General features: G+C 43.6%; 1 protein-coding gene across 1 annotated transcript in view; it reads right to left on the bottom strand.

Moving 5' to 3' along the window:
- LOC126412301 (uncharacterized) overlaps positions 1-16,910 on the bottom strand; it is a 226,504-nt gene extending 209,594 nt beyond the window's left edge. Inside the window, exon 1 of the mRNA XM_050081822.1 lies at positions 16,776-16,910. The gene's annotated coding sequence lies outside the window, so the exon portion shown is untranslated. The remainder of the gene's footprint in view (positions 1-16,775) is intronic.
- Positions 16,911-22,317: the final 5,407 nt, after the last annotated feature.

The following is a 22,317-nucleotide window of genomic DNA, read 5'->3' as shown; positions in this document are numbered from 1 at the left end:
CGAGCTATGTGCCGGACATCCATCATTTTGGAAGTACATCGCCATTCTGTCATGCAGTGAAATATCTTGTAGTAACATCGGTAGAACATTACGTAGGAAATCAGCATACATTACACCATTTAGATTGCCATCGATAAAATGGGGGCCAGTCATCCTACCTCCCATAATGCCGCACCATACATTATCCCGCCAAGCTCGCTGATGTTCCACTTGTCGCAGGCATCGTGGATTTTCCGTTGCCCAGTAGTGCATATTATGCCGGTTTACGTTAACGCTGTTGGTGAATGACGCTTCGTCGCTAAATAGCACACGTGCAAAAAATCTGTCATCGTACCGTAATTTCTCTTGTGCCCAGCGGCAGAACTGTACATGACGTTCAAAGTCGTCGCCATGCAATTCTTGGTGCATAGAAATATGGTACGAGTGCAATCGATGTTGATGTAGCATTCTCAACACCGACGTTTTCGCGATTCCCGATTCTCGCGCAATTTGTCTGCTACTGATGTGCGGATTAGCCGCGACAGCAGGTAAAACACCTACTTGGGCATCATCATTTGTTGCAGGTCGTGGCTGACGTTTCACATGTTGTTGAACACTTCCTGTTTCCTTAAATAACGTAACTATCCGGTGAACGGTCCGGACACTTGGATAATGTCATCCAGGATACCGAGCAGCATACATAGCATACGCCCGTTGGGCATTTTGATCACAATAGCCATAGACCAACACAATGTCGACGTTTTCCGAAGTTGGTAAACGGTCCATTTTAACAAGGGTAATGTATCACGAAGCAAATACAGTCCGAACTGGCAGAATGTTGCGTGATACCACGTACTTATACGTTTGTGACTATTACAGCGCCATCTATCACAAAGCAAAAAAAGTCGTCCAACAAAAACTTTCATATTTCTTTACGTACTACACGAATATGTAATAAAAAAATGGGGGTTCCTATTTTTAAAAAACGCAGTTGATATCCGTTTGACTTATGGCAGCGCCATATAGCGCCAACTAAAACATTCATATTTCTTTACGTACTACACGAATATGTAATAGAAATGGGGGTTCCTATTCTAAAAAAAACGCAGTTGATATCCGTTTGACCCATGGCAGCGCCATCTAGAGGGCCATCCATAGCGCCATCTGGTTTCCCCCTTCAAGCTAGACGAGTTTCGTTCTTTGTGGTTTTTTCGTTTGATGCTTATTTCGTGAGATATTTGGGCCGGTCACTATCATTGGACCACCCTGTATACATTTCTGTGTACGACATCGTACACAAGGTAAGGAGGTGAGCTATTAAGTGGTGTGTGTCGCAATTGTCGTCATAGGAAAGGTGGAAAGAGCAGAAATGATTAGGGAAAGAGTTAACCCAACAAACAGAAGATCTACTTAACTTGTATTTGCCCAAGTGAAAGAAGACTCTTTACAAATAAGCAGCAGGGACTAGAGCCCAGCTCATACAATGGCAAGTGAGCTGAGACTCGCTGTCCTATGCACGAACGAAGATGCTGTAGCGTAGTGGCTCCAAATGCAAGTCAGGTGAGCGGCTGCCACCACCCATTGTGTATTGCAGCAGCAGAGGGCACTCGTAGAACAGAGATGTTGGAGGTGTGACTCAGCGGAAGTGCATAGTTGTGTCCACCAGATCTCGTGCGACCGTTGTTGGCATCAGACAGAAACTTGCTATTCTGTTACCCACCTTGATGCGCCATGGTGTGGTATCAATATGTGATACTACGTACATCACAGATGTTTGAAGCTTGAAAACGCCTCTGAAACCATGTAGTTTCATTTTAGGAAGAAAATTATTCTCTCATAGAATTGCCCCAGATCATTTGTTCCGAAACCGGTGACAAAACTTAGCGCATCCTCCGAGATACTTCTCGCATAATGTCCACAGGGGTAAAATTATAACTTTCAAGGAAGCGCTCCGCTCATTAATCTACTACAGCTACATCTACACTCCGTAAGTTGCCATGCTTTATTGAAGAGCCAAAACAGTCTGATCACTGCCCACAGCGAGACTGAATGCCGCCTGGCGGCGTAGCGAACACGTGACAGTAAGCATAGTACGTATACAGGGTGTTACAAAAAGGTACGGCCGAACTTTCAGGAAACATTCCTCACACACAAATAAAGAAAAGATGGTATGTGGACATGTGTCCGGAAACGCTTACTTTCCGTGTTAGAGCTCATCTTATTACTTCTCTTCAAATCACATTAATCATGGAATGGAAACACACAGGAACAGAACGTACCAGCGTGACTTCAAACACTTTGTTACAGGAAATGTTCAAAATGTCCTCCGTTAGCGAGGATACATGCATCCACCCTCCGTCGCATGAAATCCCTGATGCGCTGATGCAGCCCTGGAGAATGGTGAATTGTATCACAGCCGTCCACAATACGAGCACGAACAGTCTCTACATTTGGTACCGGGGTTGCGTAGACAACAGCTTTCAAATGCCCCCATAAATGAAAGTCGAGAGGGTTGAGGTCAGGAGAGCGTGGAGGCCATGGAATTGGTCCGCCTCTACCAATCCATCGGTCACCGAATCTGTTGTTGAGAAGCGTACGAACACTTCGACTGAAATGTGCAGGAGCGCCATCGTGCATGAACCGCATGTTGTGTCGTACTTGTAAAGGCACATGGTCTAGCAGCACAGGTAGAGTATCCCGTATGAAATCGTGATAACGTGCTCCATTGAGCGTAGGTGGAAGAACATGGGGCCCAATCAAGACATCACCAACAATGCCTGCCCAAACGTTCACAGAAAATCTGTGTTGATGACGTGATTGCACAATTGCGTGCGGATGCTCGTCAGCCCACACATACTGATTGTGAAAATTTTCAATTTGATCACGTTGGAATGAAGCCTCATCCGTAAAGAGAACATTTGCACTGAAATGAGGATTGACACATTGTTGGATGAACCATTCACAGAAGTGTACCCGTGGAAGCCAATCAGCTGCTGATAGTGCCTGCACACGCTGTACATGGTACGGAAACAACTGGTTCTCCCGTAGCACTCTCCATACAGTGACGTGGTCAACATTACCTTGTACAGCAGCAACTTCTCTGACGCCGACATTAGGGTTATCGTCAACTGCGCGAAGAATTGCCTCGTCCATTGCAGGTGTCCTCGTCGTTCTAGGTCTTCCCTAGTCGCGAGTCATAGGCTGGAATGTTCCGTGCTCCCTGAGACGCCGATCAATTGCTTCGAACGTCTTCTTGTCGGGACACCTTCGTTCTGGAAATCAGTCTCGATACAAACGTACCGCGCCACGGCTATTGTCCCGTGCTAATCCATACATCAAATGGGCATCTGCCAACTCCGCATGTGTAAATATTGCACTGACTGCAAAACCACGTTCGTGATGAACACTAACCTGTTGATGCTACGTACTGATGTGCTTGATGCTGGTACTGTAGAGCATGTCAACACAAGCACCGAAGTCAACATTACCTTCCTTCAATTGGGCCAACTGGCGGTGAATCGAGAAAGTACAGTACATACTGACGAAACTAAAATGAGCTCTAACATGGAAATTAAGCGTTTCCGGACACATGTCCACGTAACATCTTTTCTTTGTATGTGTGTGAGGAATGTTTCCTGAAAGTTTGGCCGTACCTTTTTGTAACACCCTGTATAAGCTGAGCACAGACATATAGGGATTCATTCTAGCAGCTATAAGGGCAGCAGATGGAAAATCCGAGGACATATGTGACTTCGACAAGGTGCGGATTGTTACGGACTGACATCTGACGACGAACATCTCGGAAATAGCGGAGCTTGTCGGCTGTTCGCGTCTTACTTCGTGAGCTTTTGATTGAAGGACGGTGAAACCACGAGTAGGCGACAAGGTGTTGCACGGCCACACCTCATCAAAGAACATGTAAGTCGGAAGCTTGCTCTGTAGAGTAGAATAGGCGGTGTTTTGTAGTATATCGGACGGCAGATTGCAGGTACAAGTGTTTCGGTGCAAACCGTGCAGTGCACACTGCTGAATACGGGATCAGCAACAGACACCTCCTACATGTTCCTCTATAAACCCAACGATATCGTTAGTTACGATTTCAGTAGGCATGGAATCTTCGGTACTGGACCTTGGATCAATGGAAACATGTCACGTGGTCTGACGAATCACGTTTCTTGTCACACCACGTCGATAATCGTGTCCGGATACACCATCATTCAGGCGCCATGCAGGTGGGGGAATGATTATGCTATGAGCGACTCTGGCCTTGTCTTCCAAGTGATAGTAACGACAGCTGTGGACAACCTAAGCATTATTGTGGATCACTTGCATTCCTTCATATGTCACCCCGACGGTGACGGCACGTTCTAGCAGGATAATTGTCTATGCTACGTAACCAGAAGCGTGCTACAGTGGATTGGGGATCTTGATAGTGAACTCACATTGAGGTCTGGGCAACAAATTCACCTGATTTGAACTAGATGTAACACCTATTGGACGCTTTCGGGCTCAAGCTCTGCATCCAAATATCACCATTCTGCAATTTTCGTGGATTGCATGACATGTGTGTAGCCATTTACAATCACACAGAAACCTACCAAGGAATTGCCACGCAGAATTGCGTTTAAAGGTGGATTAAGGAGATCCAAGTCACTATTAAGCAAGTGGTCTTAATATTCTGGTCAATCAGTGTACAGGATGTCCCAGAAATGTTGCGACAAACTTTGAGATATTGTAGAGGGTGTCTTAAGGAACAAATCGAGGCTAGGAACCCGTATCTGGAAGCGTCATCCAACGACGCTACAGATCGTTGAAGTAATGGACACTGACGCCTGCTACTAGACCATCCCTTCGACAGCAAATGTGACTTTTTACTCTGACGGAACGCCTTGCAATGTTGTTTGTTATTCAGTGATCACAAATGATTCCCATGATCGCCAGCAGAGAAGAATGGAGCTAGCTGCTGCTTAGAGGGGCCTTGCCTCGTATGAAAGCGATGCTTTGTTGCTTCGGTGAATGATGTTTTTGGACATTAATTTCCATCTGCAGTTTTTTTTCCTCCTATACGCTGCAAAACACTGGAGATTTAAAGGTTTCAAAGAGAAAAATGAATTTCAGATGTAAACCATTCTCCATTGTCCACCGAGGTAACAGAGCATCACATTCAAAGGAGACAAGGCCTTTCTTTGGAGCAGCTAACTCTATCTTCTCCACTGGTGATTGTGGCATCCAGCTGCGATCACCGAATAACAAACAACATTGCGAGACTTGCGCCTATGGCCCATCAGCTTGCTAAGTCACGTTTGCTGCCGATGAGGTTGCGTATTGTCAGGCACTGACTCCTATAGCTTTTACATTCTGCAGCATCGTTGGATGACGTTTCTGGACATGCGTTCTTAGCTTCAATTTGTACTCCAAGACGCCCTTTACAGCCCCTCGAAGTTTGTCACAACATTTCTCAGACATCCTGTATAGGTGGCGAAGAATATACAGTAGTATGCCACTAATTTTCTCTCCTCTCCCCCTCCCCCTCTCAAAACCTGTCCATACTCTAGAAGAAAGACGTTGATGCCCATCAGCATGAACTAGAATTTCTCTGATTTTACCGTTGTGGTCATTATGCGAGCTGTTTGTTGGAGGAATTAGAATACTCTTGACTCATTTTGAAAAACCTGCTCTCCAAATTTCGTGAGTAACGCGCATTGCGCTGCACTGCGCCTTTCCTGTAACGTCTCCCACTTAAATTTCTCCAGAATTTCTGTGACAGTCTTATGCTGAATAAACAAACCCATGATGGATTGTGCATCTCTTCTTTGAATCTTTTCCTTTCTTCCGTTAATGCACATCCATAAGTGCCTCAAATCGACAATCAGTATTCAGCAACTGGTAGAACAAGGAATTTGCTAGTGACAACTTCTGTGCATCAAATACACTTCTTGAAATTCGTCCACTAAATCTAAGTCTGGCTTCTGCCTCCTCTACGGCTCAATTCATGTGGTCGTTCTATCCATAAATCATTCTAGAAAGAAATTCCCAGTAACTTGAAGGTTCTGGCTGATTACCAATTACTTACAAGGGAACTGTCTAATTCGACATGTCGAAAACTGCCCTGAATTTTTTTATCCAAGAAGAATAAACAGAAAGAAACACAGTGTCAAATTGTTTTGCTGTTAAGAAAAATATTGAAGTTTGCCCTAGCTCATCAGGTAGCTGGAGATGTGAACATCCCTGCCGAAACTGCAGCAGACAGCGCATGAGCAACATGGCGGGCACATATCCGTGATTGACGGTCATCGCTAAACAGATAACACTGCACAACGCGATCGTAATTTGTAAAGCGGATTTCAGTTTACGTTGATAGTTTCTCTGACACAACAGTTCGCTGTTACTGTTCATCCAAATTTGCAACCCATTTAATATTCATAATAATTACCAATTGCGTTTGTGGTATTGCTAAACGTCAACAATGGAGATAAAACAGAATCAAATTTCTTTATGATTTTTTTTTTGCATATATTTGCTAATAACATCTGTCTTGGTGCAGATTCCAGAGTTTCATAGTAACGTGGAATCCAATTAATGTTTTCAACCTAGCAAAAATGAAATGTGAAGAATGTGCATCCGGAAACACCTACTTTCTTGAAGATCTACGCATGTGTTATTTATTTAATTTCTTGGATATTCAGTTCAATGACGTCGATAGTGTTGTTCATACATAAAGGAAGTCGCATATAGGATACTAGAGCGACCCATTGTTGAATACTGTTCGAGTGTTTGGGATCCGTACCACGTAGTGTTGATGGAAGACAGGGAAGCAATTCAGAGGCGGGCTGCTAGATTTGCTACCGGTGGGTTCGAACAACACGCAAGTATTACGGAGATGCCTTGGGAACTAAAACAGGAATTCCCCGAGGGAAGGTGACGTTCTCTTGCGGGAGCACTATTGAGAAAATTTAGAAGACCGGCATTTGAGACTGTCTGCTGTACAATTTTACTGCCGCCAACGTATATTTCGCGTAAGGACCATGAAAATAAGATCAGGGAGATCTATGCTCGAAAGGAGGGATAGAGATAGTCGTTTTCTTCTCGCTCTATTTGCGAGTGCATCAGAAAAGGAAACTACTAGTAATGGTACATGATACCCTCCGCCACGCGGTGGATTGCGGCGTAGGCATGTAGATGTAGACATTTCGTAAAAAATTTTGAAACCATTAGAAGAAATAGTAAATAATTCGGACAATTCCGTGGCTCGAACGATGCCTGTTTTGCTAACTAACGTCCAGAAAAAGAGAGTACCTCTCAAGCCCAAAGAAAAGATAGACGCTAATAGCTTTCAGTGACAAACAAAGGGCTGTAAATTTTTTGGTTCAACGAAGAATGAAGAAAACGCTTAAACTTAAGTGATGTGTAAAAGCCAGTTTCGTTTCGTAAAATCTGTACACGAAGAGTATAAATGAAAGAAAGATCTACGCGACGGACGAAATATGTGCCAAAATGGAAGTCGCAAAAGAGTGAAAGGAAAACATTCGAATGATTTGAAACTTCTCATGAGAGTCAATGCACCGTAGCCGAGGGAAATGAAGGAGTCTGGGCTCTCTGAATTGCAAGTGAGAAGAACCTTACTGATTTCCAGGCTGCTTTGACCTGGTTAAACAGATTCAGGAAATAAAACGGAAAAGGAGGCAGTAAAATTACGAAGTTTACCTCAAGTAAACGTGTAGAGGAAATGTCACTGATAGTTAATACCGTAGAGAAATTCGTGGCTGAACTTCACTGAAAGCTGCGTATAAAGTCAATCAGTCAAGTTTCGTGCAGTTTCATCACTTCTAGCGAAAACATTCGTTTGTGCAGTGTAAGAATGCTATGACACGTTCACCATGCGAGTGACAACTATCAGTGGACTGTTTTCGCAACTTTGGCTCCCTCCTCGGGAACACCGAGGCAAATTACGAGCAATAATTTTTAAAAAAGAGACTGTTTACTTGCAGAAGTCTTATGATCGACGGAAAAGATTTTAAATATTTTCAATGTAACATCCGAAACGTCTTCTTACAACTTTCAGGGAATAATTTTGTTGGACTTTTAGCCTGGACGTAACGACACCTCTCTCTTTAGAACGACGACGAAAAGACTTTTTAACAGAATTCTTATTCCACCCAGAACTGAAAGTGTGATTCACCCTCTCGATAAAAAAAATTTCAACACTGTAAAGCGTTTTTCAGATAACTGTCGGACAATGTAATGTCCGATAGATCGTTGTCCATTTTAGGTGTATCATAGGAAGAGAACTGTTAAACTTCAGTCATTTCAGCGTTTAATTTCTCTCACCACAATTTACGAATTTTTTTAAGTATGCCTGCTGTGTAGCACAAATTGCAGAACAACGGCCACAACCATTTCTTTCCTCCATTTCAATCCCGCATAAATAAAACTAGTAATAACTGTGAATTGCTTCAATGCATTAATTTTTCTGTTATCAGATGTGTCTGGTATAAATGAAAATGTTTCCGCCATCCATTAGACGCTTCGCATCTTTGTGACGACTTCAGGGAACAAACAAGTACCTGTTTCATTGTTAGCAAAATATACAGTATACAAAAATTATCGTATGGACCGTGCTACAGAGATTGTTATAAAATATTTAATATCAACAAAATAAAGTTCCAATTAATCGAAATCGTCTGTAGTCTAACATCATACACTGTCTTGATTTTCTTTCCTCTACTAGTCAGTCACTTGTGGAGTGATTACTCCTCCTCAACAGTTTAGCTGTCGATATGAACTGCAAGTTATTCAAAAAATTAATTATGTTAAACATTTTAGGTAAGGTTTACGTGCTTAAAGTTCATGTGTGTGCATCTTGGACTTCGGCTACGTGGCGCTACGCCCTCTTTATCACGACTACGTCCGCTAATTCGCCGATTCGAGCGTTAGGCAAGAGGGCGTACAAATCTCTCTTACGAGCGGTCCTTCACGCTGCAAAGAAAGTAACTTTAAAAATTTTTAAACGTACTTCCGGTAAACCTTAGCAGCTAAAATTTTGACAGTGCATTTCTTTTGGTCTATTCTACCTGTGGGAAAAATCTCAGGGTAGGATTCGACATGTCGGATTGTGCCATATCCTTATTAGTCGCCGGCCAAAGTGGCCGTGCGGTTAAAGGCGCTGCAGTCTGGAACCGCAAGACCGCTACGGTCGCAGGTTCGAATCCTGCCTCGGGCATGGATGTTTGTGATGTCCTTAGGTTAGTTAGGTTTAACTAGTTCTAAGTTCTAGGGGACTAATGACCTCAGCAGTTGAGTCCCATAGTGCTCAGAGCCATTTGAACCTTATTAGTCAAACAGGTCGAGCCTACATTCATTTACGCACCCCACGTTATATTTATTTATTTTAGAGTCAGTTGCCAACCTCTACACCAAGCGCAGATCTCCTCCAAGTCTCTCTAAATTTCGTAACAAGCTTTTAACGATGCTGCCTCCGTGTACGCAACTGCGTCGACAGCAAACAGTCCAAATGATTAGAGTTACAGCTCACTGTGATCGATAGAACGGTCACCAAAGTGCTTTAATGTTGTTCTTGTGTATATATATATATATATATATATATATATATATATATATATATATATATATATATAAGATGGTATCTGTCCTTTCGGACATGTCCGAAAGAACAGATACCACCGGTGACCCTGCAGCTCGTTAGAATGAAATTACAATCAATTGAACACTCTTAGCTGCTTACAGGCGTTGACATACGTCAACAGGGACAGGTGAAAATGTGTGCCCCGACCGGGACTCGAACCCGGGACCATCTTCTTCTTCTGTGCGAATGCACAAACAGTGGCCGAACTCTTACGGGAATGAGTATAATGGGCAGGGGCACTACGAATGTAGTGCGGGACAATACGTTGAGAATGTGGGTTTCGTGGGAGGCGTGCCAGAGATAAATCCCTGCAGTCGCGCTTTCCTCTGTGTGCTCGGTGGCTCAGATGGATAGAGCGTCTGCCATGTGAGCAGGAGACCCCGGGTTCGAGTCCCGGTCGGGGCACAGATTTTCATCTGTCCCCGTTGACGTATTTCGACGCCTGTAAGCAGCTAAGGGTATTCAATTCATTGTAATATAATCATAACTGACGATGAGATGTGGATCTATGGTTATAGGTCAGGAAACGTTGTTCAAGACCAAAAATAAGCTCGTTAGGTCTGGTCAGTCGTCAAAGGCATGGTGATAATTTTCTTTGACTTTGAAGGATTAGTTTACATGAGTTCGTGCCGCAGGGACAAACAGTTAATCGATGGTACTATGGGGACGTGTTGTGACGCCTGCGAGAAAATGTGAGAAGGAAACGGCCTGAAATGTGATAATTCATGTCTCTTGCATCACGATAACGCTCACACACATTCATCACTGTTGGTGCGTGACTATTGCACGAAAAACTAAATTACTGTGCTGTCTCATCCTCCGTACCCTCCACACCTGTTCCCTGCGGATTTTATTTTTTATTTCCGAAGTTGAAAACCCAGTTGAAAGGACGATGATTTGCAACGATAGATGAGATAAAAGAAAAATCGCAAACGGCGTTTCATGTAATCCAGCAAGAGGCATACCAAGACCGCTTCCGGAAGTGGAAACGGCGTTGGAAGTGTTGTACCAGTTCTACTGCAGAGTATTTCGAAGGCGACCAAGCACAATAAGTAAAAGATAAGAGTAGAAAAGTTCCGGAATGTTTTTAACATACCTCGTATAAGGGGCGCGAACAATCTCAGATGTTGAGCGCCATTATGAAGAACAAGGAGGTGCCACGTACTCGTCTGAGACAGCGTTAGGAACACCTGACAGAGTTCGAAAGGGGCCTCATTGTGGTTCTCCATTTGGCCTGCTAGTCGATTTGTGCAATGTCCAGATTCGTGGGGCATTCAGAGGGGACACTGGCCCGTCGTTGGACTGGGTAGGGATGTGAGGGCAGGGGTATGTGCGCTCAAGGTTCTGGTTGAACAGGTTTGACCACCACAAAGGAGGACCTCTGTATTGAGTACCAAGCGCATCATAACCCCTTCGCATATGCACCTGCCATCCGAGAAGAAGCAAAGGATTCCCTGCAATATTCTGTGTACTCCAGCACCATTATTCGGAGACTAACAGCTGCCGGACAGGTGTTGAAGTTCATCCTGGACAGGCATGGCTAACTGTTGGTATTATTCATGTTGCTTCTGCCTTACGATCTAGCGCTGCAGGTTTGGAGAGATTCCCATCACTGGATGTTCTAGTTAACGGAACTTTTGTGATTGTCCAGTCAGAAGTTAAGAGTCACAGTGAAATATCTGGTAATTTCTTATTGACAAACCATTGTGCATAAGGACTCCCGTATGTGTAAATTGTCTAGGGATGATAATTTATCTACATTCATTACGGATCGTGGAATTAATATGAAATTTAATCTTGTTGGTGATGTTTCTACATAGGAGTTGTTCAGTCATTACTCCCGCGCTTGCAGAATACTAACACGAAGAACATATAAATGAATGGAACGACTGGTAGAAGCCACTTAGGAGAAAGATCAGTTCGGTTTGTGGGAAAATATAAGAACACGCGAGGCAGTACTGAAATTACGACTTATCTTACGATGTAGGTGGAAGCAAGACAAACCCACAAAATTGCATTCATATAAAATGATTTTGACAATGTTGAGAGAAAGACACTCTTCCAAATTTGAAAGTTCTCTAGCAAAAAATACTGGTATATATCGGTCTTGCACAGAAATCAGAGTCGATAGACGTGAAATTATCGGAGTAATAGCAAAGGGATTGTTAAGTGGTTGTAGCGTACCCCGCAAATTGCTCAGTCTGGACGCTGAACGAGCGATAAAGGAAACTAGTGACAAATCTGGAAAAGGTGTTAAAGTGAAGGAACTTTAAGGTATGCCACTAACATTATACTGTATTTCTGTGAGAAGTCGCAAAGAACTTGTATAAATAAATAAAACAATTTATTGCCGAAGTCGCTTGTATATTTTACCACTACGCGTTTCGATTGTTCACACTATCTCTTAAATCGTTTCTACATCTAAATCTACTTCAAGCCACTGAACGGCGAGTGGCGGAGGATACCCTGTATCACTACTAGTCATTTCCTTTCCTGTTCCACTAGCAAATAAAGCCAGGGGAAAACGACTGTCAATATGGCTCGGTACGAGCCTTAATTTTTGTGATCTTCGTGGTCCTTACGCGAAATGTACGTTGTCAGCAATGGAATCGTTGTGCAGTCAGCCTCAAATGAGATTTCTCTAAATTTTATCTGTAGTGTTCCTCGAAAAGAACTTCGCCTTCCCTCCAGGGATTCCCATTGAGTTCCCGAAGTAACTCCGTAATACTTGCGTGTTGTTTCGAACCTACCGGTAAGAAATCTAGGAGCCCGCCTCCGAAATTCTTCGATGTCTTCCGTCAATCCGACCTGGTGCGGATCACGAACACTCGAGCAGTACTCAATAATGGAGAGCACTAGTGTCCTGTATACGGTCTGCATTACAGGTGAACCTCATTTTCCTAAAATTCTTCCAACAAACCAAAGTCGATCAATCGTCTTCCCCGATACGATCCTTACGAGGGGCGTTTTAAAAGTCGGTGCTAAGTCCGTGAGATGGCACCACCGGCGGGTATCTAGGTCATGTATAGTTAGTAGCATCTTTGGAAAGAATGCACACCAAGTTTCAGCCTTACTGGTCTATTTCTTTGTGTTTGGCATTCGTGTGAATCAAGGAAGTTGAGTGATTGTCAAAAAATTGACGAAAAAGATTTTCGTGTGGTGATTAAACATTACTTTATGAAAGGCAAATCGCCTCAGGAGACTAAAGAGAAGCCTGATAAACACTACGGTGGCTCTGCACCTTCGATTAGAACAGTTTATAAATGGTTTCAAAATTTTCGGAGTGACCATATGGGCACAAGTGATGCTGAACGTTCTGGACGCCCTGTGGAGGTTACGACTACAGAAATCATTGATAAAATCCATGATACAGTGATGGATGACAGAAGAATTATAGGTGTGTGAGACTGGTAATGCTGTGGGCATCTCGAATGGACGGGTACATAATATTTTGGTTCAAAATGGCTCTGAGCACTATGGGACTTAACTTCGGAGGTCATCAGTCCCCTAAAACTTAGAACTACTTAAACCTATGGACATCACACATACCCCTGCCCGAGGCAGGATTCGAACCTGTGACAGTAGCGGTCGCGCGGTTCCAGACTGTAGCGCCTAGAACCGCTCGACCACCACGGCCGGCATAATATTTTGCATAAATATTTGGACATGAGAAAGCTATCCGCAATATGGGTTCCGCGATTGCTCAAGTTTGACCAAAAACGGAATCGTGTGTGTTGCAAGGCTGGTTTGCAGCAGTTCAGGAAGAATCCGCAGGACTTTAAGCGTTGTTTCGTCACTGTGGATGAAACATGGCTACAGTGCTATACTTCTGAGACCAAACAACAATATAAACAGTGGGTTACCAAGGGAGAATCTGCACCAAAAAAGGCGAAGACCTTTCCTTCGGTCTGAAAGCTTGTGGCGACTGTCCTTAGGGATTCGCAAGGGATAATCCTCATCAACTATCTGGAAAAGGGTAAAACTATTGCAGGTAAATAATATTCATCGTTACTGGACCGTTAGAAAATCGTGCTGAAGAAAGACGCCAGTGCCGGCCGCGGTGGTCTCGCGGTTCTAGGCGCGCAGTCCGGAACCGTGCGACTGCTACGGTCGCAGATTCGAATCCCGCCTCGGGCATGGATGTGTGTGATGTCCTTAGGTTAGTTAGGTTTAAGTATTTCTAAGTTCTAGGGGACTGATAACCACAGCAGTTGAGTCCCATAGTGCTCAGAGCCATTTGAACAATTTGAAAGACGCCAGTGATTGGACCGCTAAAAAGTCCTTTTCCATCACGACATTGCACCAGTACGCACCTCAGCAGTTGTGGTCGCAAAATTAATGGAAATAGAATTCCAACTCGTTTCACATCCCCCCTATTCTCCAGACTTGGCTCCCTCAGACTACTATTTGTTCCCCAATTTGAAGAAATGGCTGGCGGGACAAAGATTTTATTCAAACGAGGAGGTGACTGCAGCAACTAACAGCTATTTTGCAGACATGGACAATTCCTATTATTCGGAAGGGATCAACAAATTAGAACAGCATTGGACGAAGTGTATAAGTCTAAAACGAGACCATGACGAAAAATAAAAAAGGTTTCCCCAAACACGTAAGTAGCTTTTATTTTTGCACGTACTTTTCAAACACCCCGCGTACATGATCGTTCTATTTCATATCGGTCTGCGAAGTTACGCCCAGATATTTAAACGAGATGACGATCAAGCAGTAGACTACTAATGCTGTATTCGAACGTTATGGGTTTTTCTCCTACTCATCTGCATTTTGGTACATTATATTAGTAACAGCAGAAGGCGTATAACACATGCTTGGGGAACGCCAGATATCACTTCGGGTTTCACTCGATGACTTTCCGTCAGTTACGACGAACTGTGACCTTTCTAACAGGGACTTAAGAGTCCAATCGCACAACTGAGGCGAATAGTCCGTAGCCAGGCAGTTCGATTAGAAGTCTCTTGTGAAGAGCTGTGCCGAAAGGCTACGGGAAATCTAGAAATATGGACTAAATTTGATATCCCGTTTCGATAACACTCATTACTTCGTGCATTACTTCGTACGGAAGATCAAAACAACAACAATTATCCGGCGCCATTCGTCAGTGGACTAGAACGGGAGGCAAATGATAACTGTATGAATGCGTGGTGTCTATTTTTTCGGACATGTGATAAATATTATGTAAATCGGGGGGGGGGGGGGGGGGAGGGGGAGAAAGGAAAGGGAAAGGGAAGGAACTGATGGCATCAGCTGTATCGGGATTATATGCGGAATCGACGAGTGAAAATGTGTGGCGGACCGGCACTCGAACCCGCGATCTCCTGTTTACTAGGCAGTTACGGTTACCACTGCGCCGTACTGACACAGCGTTTGTCGTGAATGTACGGACTACCTCGGCACGCCCCCGGCCGACCCACAGTTCCATCTAGTGTCGCCTATCCGTAGTACCCGTTTAAATCCTCCATGCTCGCTAATTTTGAATTCCCGCTGGAGGGCGAACGCTATTATGCATCTGTACTGAAGGTTGTGGATTCATTACCATTCAAACATATAAAAACGTGGTGTTTGTTCTTTTGAAGATGTCTGAAGGGACAGAAATCACGCGGAATCTGCAGCTGTGATACGTATTATGTAAATCGAACGTAGAGAAAGGTGTGTGTGTGGGGGGGGGGGGGGGGGGAGAGGAAAAGAAAGGAAGGAACTGATGGTATCAGCTGCACTCATTCATATAACTGATTCGCCTCAATGAGCAATAAACCCACAGGCATCAGTAAGCGTGCACAGTATCATTCGCCCTCCAACGGGAATCTAAAATTATCGAGCATGGAGGACATGGACAGAAAGGTCACAGTAACAGACGGAAAGTCATCGAGTAAAATAGAAGTAATATCCGGCGTTCCCCAAGGAAGTGTTATAGGCCCTCTATTGTTCCTGATCTATATTAAGGAGACAATCTGAGTAGCCGTGTTAGATTGTTTGCAGATGATGCTGTCATTTACCGTCTTGTAAAGTCATCAGGTGATCAAAACGACTTGCAAAATGACTTAGATAAGATATCTGTATGGTGCGAAAAGTGGCAATTGACCCTGAATAAAGAAAAGTGAGAAGTTATTCACATGAGTACTAAAAGAAATCAGCTAAATTTCGATTACGCGATAAGTCACACAAATGGTTCAAATGCCTGTGAGCACTATGGGTCTTAACTTCTGAGGTCATCAGTCCCCTAGAACTTAGAACTACTTAAACCTAACTAACTTAAGGACATCACACACATCCATGCCCAAGGCAGGATTCGAACCTGCGACCGTAGCGGTCGCGCGGTTCCAGACTGTAGCGCCTAGAACCGCTCGGCCACTCTGGCCGGCGTCACATAAATCTGAGGCTGTAAATTCAACTAAATACTTAGGGATTACAATTACAAGTAACCTAAATTGGAACGATCAGATAGATAATATTGTGGGTAGAGCAAACCAAAGACTGCGATTCATTGGCAGAACACTTAGAAGGTGCAACAGGTCTACCAAAGAGACTGCATACACTACACTTGTCCGCCCTATTCTGGAGTACTGCTGTGCTGTGTGGGATCCGCATCAGGTGGGACTGACGGATGAGATGGAAAAAGTACAAAGATGGGCAGCCCCTTTTGTACTATCGCGAAATTGGGGAGATAGTGTCACAGACATGATACGTGAATTGGAGGGGCAATCATTAAAACAAAGGCGTTTTTCGTTGCGACAAGATCTTCTCATGAAATTTCAATCACCGGTTTTCTCCTCCGAATGCGAAAACGTTCTGTTGGCACCCACCTACATAGGGAAAAATGATCATCACGATAAAATAAGAGAAATCAGGGCTCGCACGGAAAAATTTAAGTACTCGTTTCTCCCGTCGGCTGGGGAGCGTGCCGCATTTGTGATAAACATTGTGTCCGGGTGGCACAGTGGTTCACGCAAGCGGTACATACCAGGTGGGAGTCGCGGTCTAGCCAACATTTTAACTCCTCAACGCCGATTCTGCATAGAGTCCCGATGCAGCTGAGATCATCAGTTCCTGTCCTTTCCTCTTTTACACAGATGATGATGGTGCAGCACTCAGCCCCTGGCACGTGCCGCACGCTGGCTTGCAGAGCGACAGCACTTACCGCTGGCTGTGTGTCGGACGTCCGGCGCGGATCTGGCAGTAGCCGCAGCTGCAGCTGCCGCGGTCGCCAGCCCGCCTGTTAAGCCTCGTCGCACGTCTCTGTCGCTCGCCACGCCCCCACTCCCTGCCACTTACTCCCATCCGCAGACTCACCGTCAACACCTACCGCACCCCCCCCTCCCCCACCCAGTCGTCTTCATGGACCCAAGTGCCAGCCTTCCGGTTAGTCGTTGATACGTGTGTGTATGTATTTCCCCGACACCGCTTCCATATGCAACGTAATTTTATTATTCACAGTACCAGGTGCACCGGTATGAAATGAGCGTTAAGATACAAATGTGTCGATAGGGAACATTTGTTGTGAACGAGCCTTATTTTTTTTTTTTTTTTTTTCGTTGGTATGACATCTGTCAGAGATATTTAGTATACATGAAGTCATGGAACAAACAACATCATATGTTTTTATCGTGTTAACAATGTCGAATTTTGTACCAGAAACTGATGATTTGCAGAAAGCATCAATTTTTTGTTTTCAAAAAATGGCTCTGAGCACTATGGGACTTAACATCTGAGGTTATCAGTCCCCTAGAACTTAGAACTACTTAAACCTAACTAACCTAAGGACATCACACACATCCATGCCCGAGGCAGGATTCGAACCTGCGACCGTAGCAGTCGCGCGGTTCCTGACTGAAACGCCTAGAACCGCTCGGCCACCGCGGCCGGCTTTTGTTGTTTTCATTTGAAAAAAGAAAGTGCTGCAGAGTCGCATCGAATGCTTGTCGAGGCATATGGTGATCATGCTCTATCGGAAGCAACATGCAAAAGATGGTTTCAACGGTTCAGAAATAATGATTTTGATGTAAGAAATGAAGAAAGAACGTGGAAGACCACCAAAATGTGTCGATAGGGAACATTTGTTGTAAACGAGCCTTAATTTTTTTTTTGTTTCGTTGGTATGACATCTGTCAAAGATATTTGGTATACATCAAGTCATGGAAGAAACAACATCATATGTTTTCATCGTGTTAACAATGTCGAATTTTGTACCAGAAAGTGATGATTTGAGGAAAGCATTAATTTTTTGTTTTCATTTGAAAAAAAAGTGCTGCAGAGTCGCATCGAATGCTTGCAGTAAGCAGTTCTCATAATATGCAAAGATCAGCACATTCCTCAAACTGGGGAACTATCAAGAATGGGGTTCCACAAGGGTCGCTCTTGGGTCCTTTGTTGTTCTTAATATATATTAATGACTTGCCATTCTATATTCATGAAGAGGCAAAGTTAGTTCTCTTTGCTGATGATACAAGTATAGTAATCACACCTGACAAACAAGAATTAACTGATGAAATTGTCAATAATGTGTTTCAGAAAATTACTAAGTGGTTCCTTGTAAACGGACCTCACTGAATTTTGATAAGACACAGTACATACAGTTCTGTACAATAAATGGTATGACGCCATTAATAAATATAGACCTTAATCAGAAGCATATAGCTAAGGTAGAATATCCAAAAATTTTAGGTGTGTCCGTTGATGAGAGATTAAATTGGAAGACACACATTGATGATCTGCTGAAATGTTTGAGTTCAGCTACTTATGCAATAAGGGTCATTGCAAATTTTGGTGATAAACATCTTAGTAAATTAGCTTACTACACCTATTTTCACTCATTGCTTGCATGTGGCATCATATTTTGGGGTAATTCATCACTGAGGAATAAAGTATTTATTGCACAAAAGCGTGTAATCAGAATAATAGCTGGAGGCCACCCAAGATCATCCTGCAGACATTTATTTAAGGATCTAGGGATATTCACAGTAGCTTCTCAGTATATATACTCTCTTATGAAATTTGTTATTAACAACCAAACCCAATTCAAAAGTAATAGCAGTGTGCATAACTACAATACTAGGAGAAAGGATAATCTTCACTATTCAAGATTAAATCTAACTTTGGCAAAGAAAGGGGTGAATTATACTGCCACTAAAGTCTTTGGTCACTTACCAAATAGTATCAAAACTCTGACAGATAACCAACAAGTATTTAAGAAGGAATTAAAATAATTTCTGAATGACAACTCCTTCTACTCCATAGAGGAATTTTTAGATATAAATTAAGAAAAAAAGTTGTTATATTAACTTAATTGTGTTGTTAAATTAACTTAATTATGTCATGTATTGGAAAATTTGACTCGTTCCACATCATTACGAAATATCGTAGTCATGATCCATGGAACTAGTATTAATCTAATCTAGTCTAATCTAATCTTGTCGAGGCATATGGTGATCATGCTCTATCAGAAGCAACATGCAAAAGATGGTATCAACGGTTCAGAAATAATGATTTTGATGTAAAAAATGAAGAACATGGAAGACCACCAAAAAAGTTCGAAGACGCCGAATTGCAAGCAATATTGAATGGAGATGATACTCTGAGTCAGAAGCTAATGGCAGCAATGCTAAATGTTGCACAACAAACAATTTCTGACCGTTTAAAAGCTATGGGAAAGATCCAAAAGTGTGGAAAATGGGTGCCACATGAATTGAATAAAAGACAGATGGAAAACCGAAAAACTATTTGTCAAATTTTGCTTCAAAGACATGAAAGAAAATCAGTTTTGCATCGAATTGTTGCTGTAGATGAAAAATGGATTTATTTTAAGAATCCTAAACGGGAAAAATCATGGGTTAATCCAGGACAACCATCAACATAGACTGCAAAACCAGATCGATTCAGCAAGAAGACAATGCTCTGTGTTTGGTGGGATCAGAAAGGTGGGGTGTATCATGAGCTTCTAAAACCCGGTGAAACTGTGAATACTAATCGCTACAGTCAACAAATGATCAATTTGAACTATGCATTGATCGAAAAAAGACCAGAATGGGCCAGAAGATATGGCCAACTAATTTTGTTACACGACAATGCACCTGCGCACAAAGCAAAACTGGTTCAGGATACAATCAAAACACTTGGCTGGGAGCTGCTACCCCACCCACCGTATTCACCAGACTTCGCCCCTTCCGACTACCATTTGTTTTCATCAATGGGACGCGCGTTGGCTGAGAAACACTTCGATTCCTACGAAGAAGTCGAAAATTTCTATAGGCGTGATGTCCACAAATTGCCAGAAAGGTGGTCAAAATGTATAGAAATCAATGGTCAGTAGTACTTTGAATAACATGTTTTTACTTTTCAATTCAAAATTAGTGTTTCATTTTCACAAAAAAATAAAAACCTCTTTTCATACCGCTATGCCGGCCGGAGTGGCCGAGCTGTTCTAGGCGCTACAGTCTGGAGCCGCGTGACCGCTACGGTCGCAGGTTCGAATCCTGCCTCCGGTATGGATGTGTGTGACGTCCTTAGGTTAGTTATGTTTATGTAGTTCTAAGTTCTAGGGGACTGATGACCACTGCAGTTAAGTCCCATAGTGCATAGAGCCATTTGAACCATTTCATACCGGTACACCTGCTATATGACACTAGGATATAGCGTCCGGCAAAAAGACCTCCCGTATTTGGAAGAGGAGATTACTGCTTAACCTCCCGTCGACAACGAGGTCATTAGAGACGGAGCACAAGCTCGGATTAGTCAACGATGGGGAAGAAAATCAGCCGTGCCGTTTTTGAAAGGAACCATACTGGCATTTGCCTCAAGCTATTTAAGGAAGGAAATCAGCCGTGCTCTTTCTGAAAGGAACCATCCCTGTATCTGCCTGAAGCGATTTAGGGAAATCATGGAAAACCTAAATCTGGATGGCCGTACGCGGGTTTGAATAGTCGTCCTCCCGAACGCGAGTCCAGTGTCCCCCCGTATTTGGAGAGTTCGCTGTGTGAACTGTGCTGGGGAGGGGGTATCGATCGATAGTGGTGTGCCTGCCATTTTCGATAAGCGCAATGGCTTGGCTAGGTGAGCATCGTCCTTTTGTTGTGGAGGACTACAGGGTGTCCATAATTAAAGTTCGAGTTTCAAAACACTGTAGAAAGAGAACCACTGCTCAGAATGACGTCAAATTTGGACAGCATAAGCCGGCCGCGGTGGCCGAGCGGGTCTAGGCGCTTCAGTCCGGAACCACGCGGCTGCTACGGTCGCAAGTTCGAATCCTGCCTCAGGCATGAATGTGTGTGATGTCCTTAGGTTAGTTAGGTTTAAGTAGTTCTAAGTCTAGCAGACTGATGACTTCAGATGTTAAGTTCAAAAAATGGGTCAAATGGCTCTGAGTACTATGGGACTTAACATCTGACGTCATCATTCCAAATGGTTCAAATGGCTCTGAGCACTATGGGACTTAACTTCTGAGGTCATCAGTCCCCTAGAACTTAGAACTACTTAAACCTAACCAACCTAAGGACATCACACACATCCATGCTCGAGGCAGGATTCGAACCTGCGACCGTAGTGGTCGCGCGGTTCCAGACTGAAGCGCCTAGAACCGCTCGGCTACACCAGCCGCCTCAAATGTTAAGTCCCATAGTGCTGAGAGCCATTTGAACCAATTGGAATGCATAGTATCGATGCAGTGGAAAACGTCATGGAAAAAAAATTGACCGACAGAGTGTTGTGAGTCTCAGTTTTTGCAGACCGTCAGACGCGCAGCACACCGATTTTTCTCAGTTAGCGTCCGAGACGCCCAACTTAATTGTTCCTGTGATGGATCGTGCGCTAATGATAAAGCTCTTTTACGAGAACGGTGACCGTGCGCCAGTAGACCTGTAATAGAGCCGGACATTCAAGGGTATGACAAAAGGCACAGGTCCGATGTCTTCTAAGACATGCAACATGCTCGCAGGCATGTCCAGTGTTCGGCCAATTTCCCGTGCGCTGCTTGTGTGTGGTGAACATGGTTGTTGTTGTTGTTGTGGTCTTCAGTCCTGAGACTGGTTTGATGCAGCTCTCCATGCTACTCTATCCTGTGCAAGCTTCTTCATGTCCCAGTACTTACTGCAACCTACATCCTTCTGAATCTGCTTAGTGTATTCATCTCTTGGTCTCCCTCTGCGATTTTTACCCTCCACGCTGCCCTCCAGTACTAAATTGGTGATCCCTTGATGCCTCAGAACATGTCCTACCAACCGATCCCTTCTTCTGGTCAAGTTGTGCCACAAACTTCTCTTCTCCCCAATCCTATTCAATACTTCCTCATTAGTTATGTAATCTACCCATCTAATCTTGGTTACAAAGTTCGAAAAGACAGGCTCTTTTGAAGAACGCTGTGGCAAAGAGAGGAAAGCTGTTGACCCGACGTCTGTCGAAGATATGGCCACAGCATTGCAGGAGGCTTCGAGTGGTGATGTACAAACATGTAGCGCACGGCGAATTGCCCAAACACCGGACATACCTGAGAGCACGGTGCATAAAATCATGTGAAATATCCCGCACTGTTATCCATACAAAATCCACCTGTTTAGGAGCTGCTTCCTGCTGACCTGTCAGCAAGACAAACGTTCGCTCTGGAATTTCTTTCTTGCATGTAAATGAACAATAAATGACCATGGAACATTCTATGAATGTCCCTAAAGACATATCAATAGGCAGAACTGCAG

Source organism: Schistocerca serialis, chromosome 7 (genome assembly GCF_023864345.2).
Source record: "Schistocerca serialis cubense isolate TAMUIC-IGC-003099 chromosome 7, iqSchSeri2.2, whole genome shotgun sequence".
NCBI classification, from domain to species: domain Eukaryota; kingdom Metazoa; phylum Arthropoda; class Insecta; order Orthoptera; family Acrididae; genus Schistocerca; species Schistocerca serialis.
Note: the sequence above shows the minus strand (reverse complement) of the source record. Positions and strands in the feature narration are given on the sequence as shown.